The 10,715-nt window shown below is 49.5% G+C and overlaps 1 long non-coding RNA gene across 1 annotated transcript; it reads right to left on the bottom strand.

The window, feature by feature from the left end:
- Positions 1 to 302: 302 nt before the first annotated feature.
- On the bottom strand, positions 303 to 2,865 carry LOC105468582 (uncharacterized). Its single transcript, XR_979536.3, has 3 exons — positions 2,518 to 2,865; positions 1,626 to 1,745; positions 303 to 400 (listed from the first exon to the last, which is right to left on the bottom strand). It is a non-coding gene; the product is annotated as an uncharacterized lncRNA (long non-coding RNA).
- Between the last annotated feature and the right edge of the window lie 7,850 nt (positions 2,866 to 10,715).

Below are 10,715 nucleotides of genomic sequence, written 5' to 3' on the forward strand. Positions count from 1 at the left end.
CCACGTGTTACAGCCAAGCGTCTGCCTCCTGGGGAAGGATCTGTCCTGTGGGGAGACTAGACGTTGATGATTTCTGGACGTGTGAAAGGAAATGCCCTCCGAGAAGCGTGGTTTTGGCCGGAGCACATCAGACGAGAGTTAGCGTGGCATGGAGTTGCCACAGTGCCCCTCATGTCTGCTGCTTCTCTCCTCCACACCGCTGGCCCTGACTCTCACCAAGGGAGGAAAGTTCAGCTCCAGCTGAACCCCACACAGGGCTTGTCGGTCTCTAGGGTAGGTGCTGCCTTCTCCTGAACAGGCTGTGGCAGAGGAAGGTCTGGCCGTACTTGAGCTGTGAGAGATGCTGTCAGAGATCCAGCATCCTGCAAACCCAGGTGCTGAAGGTTCCTCCTCCACCGTCCTGCAGGGAGAGGGGTCTGTTCCTGCTTCCCCTCAACCCGAGCTGACTTCTTGTCTGTTCTGTACACCTAGCTCTTAAGAGCAGTTATTGTTAAAAATAATCATTTAGCAGACAAACACCATAAGGTGACAGCCTGGGAGGGTAGATGGGGCTGGAGGGTGGTTTCCTGAGCAACAGGGTTCAGTTTTCTGTTTTGGCATCACTCGACCCAAGGCCCCCAGATAATTGAAATATTGTCAGCAAAACACCCATGTTGTATCTGAGGGTTTTTTTTAAAGGAATGGGTGCAAACTTCTAACAGGGACCTGACAAAAGAGAAGGATTTCTTCTCTGCAAAGTGAAGGTCGAGGCTGGGTGGCATTTGCCATCTGTGACTAGCAGGGACCCAGGCTGCTTCCCTCCTGCTGCCCAACTCCTGACCCTCCAACTCCTACACCTGTTCCCACCAGCAGGAAGAAGAGCGGGAAGGTGCCTTTTCCCCTTTAAGGGGATTAGGTGAGAGTTGCGCCTGCCATTTCTCTAGTCCCTGGGGTGATTCTCCAGCATGAGACTGAGCCCTCTTGTGTGCTGTGGACTCTGGGTGGTGGTGCCGTGTTGATGCGGATCTTTCAGTCATAAAGACTTGCTGGTCCCGTGGGGGCAGGAGAACGATGGAGGCTCTGCCTGTGCTGGGGAAGAAGATATGTGAGGACTCCGTACTTTCCTCCTGATTTTGCTATGAACTGAAAACTGCTTTTAAAAACATCTACTGAAAAGGCAAAAAAAAAAAAAAAGAGTGCTAGCCAGATAGCATCTGTGTGAGGGTGTGGCCTGTGTTCTACGTTCAGGATTTTCCTGTTAGGATACATGTATCTAAATTATTCAGAAGTTAAATTTTGCATTAAGTAACTCACTACAAAGTTAATTACGGTATCAGCTTGAGCACTGCCAGGATAGCCAGGATCCTGTATCCTGACCAGCTTCTCCCCTCACAGGTACAGTGACGCCCATGGCCTCACCCCAGTGAGCAGCAGGGCTGGGACAAGGAGTCAGGCTTTGGGGGGCAGAGAGGAAGTGAGATCGAGGAGCCCGTGGCAGGGAGCCAGCAGGGATTTTTTTTTTAACCAGTTTTCTTTATCGCTGAGGCCTTCTTAGACTTGGGGAGTCGGGAATCCCCACTCTCAGGCACCTCCGAAAGCAAAGGCTGCTCCTAATCCTCATGTTCCAGATGCCTCAGGGGAGGTACCTGGGTTGTTGGGTGCAGTTCCGTTATTTGCTGTTCAGTGGAATTTGCCCGCAGCATTTCTGATTGTTTTTAAGAGCTGATGCTTGAGCTGCTTAAAATCACATATGGATATTCATTTACCTGTAAAAGTTAAGAATGGAATTTGAGTTCAAAGATTTGTGAAAATGCTCAAGTTTGTGTACTAATATATACATTACATTTGTGAAAATATCTAAAAGTCCAGGATTTTTATTGAACACTTATCTTGATTTTTGTAATGTCTACTTGTCATATTTCCATTTGATTAACAGATGTCAAAGGGCTTAAATTTTGAGTGCCTGAATTCACTGAATTTAAAACTTCTTACATCAAATGTAATTAAACTGACTGTAGCCAACAGCACATGCTTTTATAAGTATTGATTAAAATATATATAAAAACACATATCCATGAACATGCAGATGGGGGCAACATATTAAATCATGGAAGTAGAATTAGTGTTCTTTGTTTTCTGAAAAGACAAATTTTTAAAAAGCCAAGAGAGTCTTATAACTTTTTAGTTTCCAACTTATTTGCCCTAAAGCGAAAGTTTAGCAGCAGAAGATTGGCAGCAGCAGAAGAGGATATCCTGGGCCAGTGCAGGCTCTGGGAGCAGCCAGGTGAGTGCCGGAAGGAGCTGGCTGGAGGCAGAGCAGGGAAATGCTCAGGCAGGTCAGGATGGCCTCAGGGCACGCGGCTCAGCGAGTGAGAAAGGGTTCACATTTCCTGGAGAGCCCTTGTCTCTACCCACGGAAAACCCAGACTCCTTCCAACTGGGATGTGCATCTCATGTAAAAGTTGTTAAGCCCAGAAAGAAAGCCAGTGGATATAGAATTTTTTTGTATGCAGAAATTACTTTAAATTTGTTTCTAACCTTATCCTTTTCTTCCCCCATCTTAGCGTCTAGTAACTTTCTGCAGGTAACGCGCACATCTTAGAGCGCTGTATTTCAGTTGCTGTTGGCTCTGATGTGACTTTGTGGTGTCTGAGGTTCTGCCCAGAGTGTGGCACTCTGCTGAGCGTTGCTTGTTGAAGGCCCGTGTGGAAACTTTCCCTGTAAGGTTGTCGACCCCAGCAGTCTTGGTTCAGAAACCTTTGGACTTGCTGAGACTTCACACGGCCTTCTAAGCTTTCTTCCGTGACCTTTTCATTTTAGTGTTCCCCATAATTCAGATGTTTTCCAGAATGTAAGTAAGCTGCTGAATTCAGGGTAGGGGGTGCCCTCCATTGGCCCTGGGGAGAAGCATCGCTGTTTCTCCGGGTGGAGCTTCCTGCCCGCCACGGTGTGCTCCAAGATGGAGCAGAGTTCTTTGGCAGAAGTAACCGTCAAAGGCTCCTGTCTCAGCGGCAGGGTGGCTGTGGGTGTGCGGCCTCGCGGCCATACCGGCCCCTTCCCGTCAACAGCACCAAGGAGAGGAGCACGGGGGGAGGCCTGGGATCTGTGCTTCCAAGACTGCGTCGTCTGTTTGTAACTAGACATGCCCAAAAAGTGTTGGAGATAAGCAGGAGACCGTGTCTGTCCCTAATGAGCTCAATGTGCCCTTGAGAGGGTCAGGTTTCTGTGTGGTTGATCCGAATTCAGCCTGGCTGTGGCAGTGCAGGTGACTGCTGGGCTTTGGCAAGGCTGCACCCACTGTCCGTCTGAAATGGCCCCCTTCCCAGGCTCGTGGTGCCAGCTGGGAACCCAGGCCTGCCTTCCCGCCAGGACGGAGGCCCCGCGTATGTGTGGGGGGGAGGTGGCGGTCCTGCTTTATTGCCTTATCCAATGCCACGTGGGGTCAGCACTCAGGAAACATATGCTGTGTGGGTCAGCGATTGAGTTCAGAAACCTGGAAAACTCAGCAGTGCAGGCTTTGGGCATGACCCGTCCAGCCCTGGGGCTCTTTCTCTGAATTTCCTTCCATGGCATCCTCCTCATCTCAGGGACCCCTGTCCCCGCACAGCTGTTGGCAGCTTCACAGCTTCCTCTGCCTCCCCTCCCAGGCCCTGGTGTGGCTGGGGCAGCTAGTGGCTGTGCAGACCCCACAGCCAGTAGATCGTTGGTGCCAACGGCTTGGGCCTGGGTTACCTGAGCCAAGGACTCCAGTGCACGGCTGAGCTCACCCTGAATGGCTGGATCGGAAGGCCTTGGGTTGCAGAGAGGGTGGCTGGATATTGAAGGAAAATATGCAAAGGAGAAGGGGAAATGGGTGTGCTGGATGGACAGCTGGAGAAGTCTGTGCAGAGCCTGGGACCCGGTGCAGATGCAGAGCTGGCATGGGGAATCCGGTGACACGGCCACCGTGGAAGTGGGCAAAGTCAAAGGCTTCAGACCGGCATGGAGGGGCTGGTCTAAAACGATCCTCCTTTTCCTTTAATCCTAGCAACTGCTGGCTTACGGGGTGGGGGAATGAGATCTGTGGTGGTGGCAAGGAGAGACAGGGATTTTAATTAAACCCCTCTTTCTAGGAGAGGGGAGTAGCCGTCTCTGTAGGACAGTGAGCATTGTCATCTCAGGCAGCTCAGGCTGCTGTAATGAAACACCATTGACTGAGTGGCTTATGAACAACAGGAATTTGTTTCTCACAGTTCTAGAGGCTGGAAGGCGGGATCAGGGTGCCGCCTGGGGGGCGTTCTGGTGTGGGCCCCTTCCTGGTTCACGCACGCCTTCTCACTGGCCCTGACACAGTGGGAGGGCAAAGAATTTGCTGGGCTCCTTTCTGAGGCACAAACCCCATTCACCGGGCTCCAGCCTCGGGACATCATCACCTCCCAAAGACCTCCTGACAGCATCACATTGAGGGTGAGGATTTCAACCTGTGTTTTGAGGGACAGGTGGGCAGTTCGTAACCGTCACCCTCTTTGTGTATTTCTGACTCAACATTGAGTCTGCATTCAGCTCTCCAGGGGACAGAACCTGTGTGGACACTGAGCGAGGTCAGAGCTGCAAGCATGTACACATCGCGGGCAGGGGAGCTGCCAGGGGTGCGAGAACGGGGTTTCAACGTCAATCGGAGTTGCTTTCCTGGCAAATGCACTCATAAGCTATCCTGGCAACATTTGCTTTTCACGAAGAGTTGATCAGGCAGTGGGAGCAGCAGGCGGTATTGCCAGAAGCTTGGAACTGATGGGCAGCAGAGAAGGGGCAGAGGCCACGACCTTGGGGTGGGCAGCAGTGCCAGGTGTCTGCCCTCCAGGTCTCATGCCTGTGACTGTAGAGACCAAGCCGACCGGGGCTTGCCGGCCAGTGTGGCTCTCATGCAGGTGATTATTGGGGCTTTCTATATAATGTTCCCTCAGCCCCATTCCCACCCCACCAGTTTCTGTGCCTAGTAGAAATCATGCTGTGTCTCCTTGATGAAGCATTGAGTTTCCTATGAAGGTGTAGAAATAGCACGATTTGGCTCATGTCAAAATACTTTGCAGTGAAGCTGCACAGAAGAGGATTCTAGGCTTCCATTTGACGTTTTAGACAATGCCTGAGTATTACAGGACCCTTTTGCTTGTTAAAAAGCACCAGATGAGAAAGGCTACTGGTTAATAAAGGAGACTTTTTACATTAGCACAGAGAGGGTGGCTTGAGATAAATTCAGCGTAATGTAGGTGTGTTTGTAAGCCGTCTAAAGGACCATCTCTCTGCTGGCGACACATGTTTTCCGGTATTGGTTTTGTTCTGAAAAAGGATGACTGGCATTCGGTAGAATCATTCCAAAATTCATCTGGAAGTCATCTACATAGTGCCTTGTTTTCTTCTGACATTCTGGACACCACAAGGAATTATTCTTGTCTTCAGCACTAGCAGGAGACTTCTCCTGAACTCCTGCTCCTCTTTGGCATTGTGGGTGTGAAGGGGTCAGAGTGACCCTGTCTTCATGGAGCTTTCAGATACCATGGGGACAGTGTGGCACGAGTGTCAGGCTCGGGTGGGATGGAGGCTTTCCCCAGAAAACAGCTGCCGATTCCAGGACAGCCCTCGACCACTCCTCCCTCTGTTCCTCCATGTCATGTCTGAATTAAGGCTGTTCTATCATAGCTGGGGTGTCATGTTAACTGGAAGTGTGCTTTTGTTCTGGGAAGTAAAGAAACTAATGGTACATTTGCCAAGGACAGTGAGATTTGATTTGATGAATCCAGTGGGGAAAAGGAGAAGGGGCTTGGCTGGGTGGGGACGTGTGTGATGGGAGTAGAAAGGAGGAGCCATGCAGGCTGGTGGGATGTAGGGGCCACGCCCGCGTTTCCATGGGATCCGTCGATGTTTGTGCCCGTAGACCTGAACCTCTGTGTCCACTTCTAAAACCTGCATAATGAGGAAACCCCTGATGGGCCTGAGTTGTTACTTCCCACTGCCATTGCTGGGAAGTGCCCCAGATGCCTCTTCTGGCTGGTGACGGCCCCGGACCTGGACACTGGGTTCGTCCTGAGCTCTGCGAGGAAAGGTTTGGGCTCCACGCGCAGCAGGCACCTGTGCATCCCTTTGGACGTGAGATGTTGGCACTCGGCTTGGAGGCCACCGCGATCTGGGTGTGGTCAGGACTGGCTCATCCTTTGGGGAGAGAGCACCTGCCCGGGGGCCCCTCTGAGGTGCGTAGCCCTGCACTTACCTCACAGGATGCCCTGTCCTGCGGGGACTTCCTGCCATTCCCCTGGACCCTCAGGTGTGGGAGCCAAGTGTGGTGTGTGCGTCCCAGGCGGGGGTGCTGAGGACACCACGTGCCTGCTCGTGCGAAGACCCGAGGCACCGCGTGGGTTCGTTTCCAGGGGGCCGTTGGCATCTGGGGGCCTGTGGGTGTCTTTCCACTGGCAGGAAATAATGGGTGGCTCATGTTACCTTTTTTGTCTATTTTTGCCAAAAAGCCCTAATGCCAATGTCGCTGTCCCACTGTGGGAACCACTTGTCTCAGGCCCACTGGCCCTCCTGTTTCTGGGCTGTTGCAGGGTTGTGTTGGGGTAACTGTGTTAACTTCGTTTGAATTTTCTTCCTGTTCCTTTGGAATAAGTGTTGATAGCTTGTGCTGCTTGTTCACCCCAGAGGTGATGGTGTCCTTTAGGCCTGGCAAAGCACAGCGGTGCAGGGAGGTGCTGGGTCTCGGCCTCTCGTGTCGTCTGCAGCCCTCACCGCACGTCTGCTCTTTGCTCCTCGTGCACACAACCGGGATCACGGGCTGCTCGCTCTGCTGTTTGAGATCCTCAGAAAAGGTGGTGTTTACACTGAAGGGAGAATTGGCGGTGTGCGGCTGATTTTAAATAGGAGGAAATGACGGTAACAGAATGAGCAATGCCTAGCACTTAGTCTTAGGCTTGAGAAATTGTGTTTTAGAATCAAGGTATCCCCAACTCCGGTTTTTTTCAAATTAAATCTTTTAAAGTGTTCACAAATATAGCTAAAGCCTAAAACTATGCAACAGAGGGCCTAGAGCCCAAGCCACTGCCACCTCTGACTCCAAGACACCTCTGAAACTTGGTCCTCCTCCTCAGAGAACCCCCCATATGCTCCTTCCTCCTCCTCCCTTCCCCCCCCCATTCCCTGGACAGTTTTCTTCTTCTTCCCCCCTCCCCCTCCCTGTCCTTGGGCAACCTCCTTGGACCTCTGCTTGAAAGTCACTGGTCTGTGGGGCCGCCCATTTGACAGACGAGCATGCTGAGGCCCAGGCACAAGTGACTGACTCAGACCCACGCAGAGGCTGACCCAGCGCGGATGCCGTCTCCGGCCTCCCGTACCACCAGGTTGTCCCTAATGGAAGAGAATCAATGATGCTGCTTCACTGATCTCCAGGGAAAGCTGGTCTATAACAGGTTATGAACATGGGAATGTTTTGGAAAAGCCGTCATCCACTTGTCAGCTCCATCTCTCTTGCCTGGAAGATGTAGGGAGAACCTGCCTTCAGCCCACCCTCATCCCATAACAGAACAGAGTACAAAGGGGCAGTAGACCCAAGTCCTGTCAGTATCCTCAGGAAACCCCCATTTCCTCCTCATGGTGGAAGTGGAAACCATCCCGCTGGATGATCTTCCCGGGGAGACCCTCCACCCTGAAAGCAAGGAATCTGGTTTGAGCACACACACATTCTTGGTGCCATCACTTTCTGCAGCTGAACCCTGCATACGTGGCCCATTAATCTTGCTCGTCCGGTGTTACTGGGTCCTGGGAGTTTCTGTGGGCTGATGGCAAGTGTTTACCATTGTGTTTAGAGAGGAGAATAGAACTTTATTGTGTCAAAATCAGATGATAACCACTGCCATGTGATTCCTTGGGTTGGTTTGGGCAGGGGATGCTCAAGCTTCTTCTGAGGGCTAAGTGCTTGTTTGAGAGAGTCTCACTTTGTCGCCCAGGCTGGAGTGCAGTGGTGCGATCTTGGCTCACTGCAACCTCTGCCTCCTGGGTTCAAGCAGTTCTCCCTGCCTCAGCTTCCCGAGTAGCTGGGATTATAGGTGTGTGCCACCACGCTTGGCTAATTACAAAAATTTTTAATATAGGCAGGGTTTTGCCATATTGGCCAGGCTGGTCTCGAACTCCTTACCTCAAGTGATCGGCCCACCTTGGCCTCCTAAAATGCTGGGATTACAGGCTTGAGCCACTGTGCCCGGCCTGATCCTGACATCTTTTAAAGCTGCCTTCATGTACCAAAAACCAGTCTATGCTTGAAAATCAGGCTTGAAGAGCCTAGGAGGGAGGAGAGGGATATAGTTTAGCTAGGTAAATAACTATGCGTATGTTAAAAATAGGGGCCAAAATCTACCCCAAATGTTAACTCTTCCGCTTTGCCTTTGCGTTTTATATCCAGTTATGGTTATCCATTCAGTATCAAGATTTCTGAAGATTCTTTTGATAATTATGGACAAATTACTGTTAAAACTCAGCTGCATTTGTAACACTTTAAAGAACTAATTGGATGACATTATTTCTCTCGGAGGCATTTTGGATAGTTACATAATTAATGTTTATCTCTTTGCCAGATTTTTTTTTTCCCCAGAACAGAAACCTAAAAAGAAACATTCCTTTGCATTAAGAGCTATTTCACTGTGTGACAACCAATTTTTGAATGTGAGAACAAGATCATCGTGTATTTTTGGGATAATTCTTGCTTAATAGTGATAATGCTAAGTGTTAAAATTATGGAACAATTTGATTCTTTGAAAATTACTATTTGCCTGCTCACCAGGTGGGAGCTGATGAGAACGTGGATGTAAAAATTAAATTGTTTTTAGCTTGTATAAAAAAAGTTAAAAAAAAAAAAAAACTTTTTTGTTTTGTGCTACTACTGAAGTTGCTTAGCTGTGGAAATGAGGTTATTGCAGGCACTTAGAATTTTATCTCCTTCACTTCCACAATGGGAATAAATTCTCCAACAAGCACAGGAATCTGACTTTCTGATATTGAGACTCCTAAGCATCAAGCCCCATGGAAGGGGTGGTGATTACGTGAGCGTTGATGTTGATGTGGGCATCCTCTAAGCCGGACGCAGGGAGCAGGGAAGGGCAGAAAGAATAGGCCCCTCAGGAGCCATGAGAAAATAAAGTGTTGGCAGCAGTGGTGGTGAGGGTTGGTGTCAGGGGCCAGGAAGAGGTGGTGAAGGGAGCATGTGCCTCAAGGCAGCCCTGGAACCCGCGGTCCCTGCAGTGAAGTCTTGTCTGCAGGGGATGTGGACTGCCATGCAGTGAGGCCCACAGACAGCCTGGACTTGGCTGGCTCAGAACTCTGGTGGACGTTGCAAATGGCCCCACAGCGTTGCAGTGCACATTCCTCGGACAGAAAGAAGACGCTTGGAACTGTTCCCGGCACAAAGCCAGCACCCTGTGAACAGTGGCTGCTGCTGTTGTGACTGAGTGCTGTCCAACTGGGGGCATTTGCTCTGCTCAGTTCACTTAATTGGGCCAGGAATGGGGTTGCTCTGCCTTCAACAAGTTTGACGGATTGAACGAGGACTCAGTCGATAATGTACTCTGTAAATACGCTCTCCCGGCTAGAGTGAGCAAAGCCCAGGGAGCGGGTGGTTTTTCATTATTAGCCAGGTGTTTGTGGTGGGGCCAGCTGTGCGACTGCCAGAGCAAATGTGACCAGGAAGCCTCTGTCCCCCCAAGGTGGCCAGCGTTCCTATTATACGTGCCGTAGGCAGAAGGTGGGCACTGCTGGGGAACTTGCTCATGTTCCTGTTTTCTGATTGGAAATTCAAGGTTTCTGAGCATCTTACATTGAATTTGGACATTGCTGAGACTGTACACATTTCAACACTTGTTTTTTTCTGCTTTTCGGATCTATACAACCTGGCATTTGGCCATGGCTTCCAGGACAGGCTGGATGCAGAGTGAAGCCCTCTCCTCACTGTCAATGTTTGCAGATGTCTTTTTGTATAAACTTTGTATTTCTTGAGACTTTCTATTAGGTTTTTACATAACTAGACTTTTAAAATTGCCATGCACATAACTCTGCCAGTTACAATCGTGAGCTAACATGGGTTTTTGGTTTTACTTTGATGAATGTTTAACATTTGCATCCTGGATGTGGGGGTGGAGGTCATTTATCTGCTTTTCATTTCCTTCTTGGTTATACTTACCTGAAAGTCACTAAGGTGTGGAAGGCGTGGTACAGGGTAAACTGCAGGCCGCACTGTGGCGCGGTGGACAAGAGGCACAGGCTGCAGTGGTGTGCACAGTGCATGAGAGAAAAGAGGAGAGACTTCCATCCTCGAGGGAAACACACAACAATTTAAAAAACTGATCATCTAGCTTACATGAGGTCCAACAAATTCAGTTTGCAAAGTTTAACTTCCAAGTTAATTGAGTAATTTTTCCCCTAAGTCATTAATTTAGTAGCTTATGTTTAAATATATTTCTTTTGTCTAAAGCAAGTCATAAATTCTAAAATGAATGACTAAACATGTAACAATTTAGGCATACAGCACCTGAAGGCAAAACCGCCAGTATGCTAAAACATTGGATATAGATGCTTTAAAAATATAATGTAGCATTCTTGCAGTGCATGTGCTGTTAGCATATAACTTGGTGAGTAGTTTTGAGCTATGTTTGTAGGAATGTGTATCTTGAATACTTCAGGGCACCACTGCAGATGTGTGCGTAAGATGTATAAATACTGAA

This window comes from Macaca nemestrina, assembly GCF_043159975.1.
Source record: "Macaca nemestrina isolate mMacNem1 chromosome 2 unlocalized genomic scaffold, mMacNem.hap1 SUPER_2_unloc_1, whole genome shotgun sequence".
NCBI classification, from domain to species: Eukaryota; Metazoa; Chordata; class Mammalia; order Primates; family Cercopithecidae; genus Macaca; species Macaca nemestrina.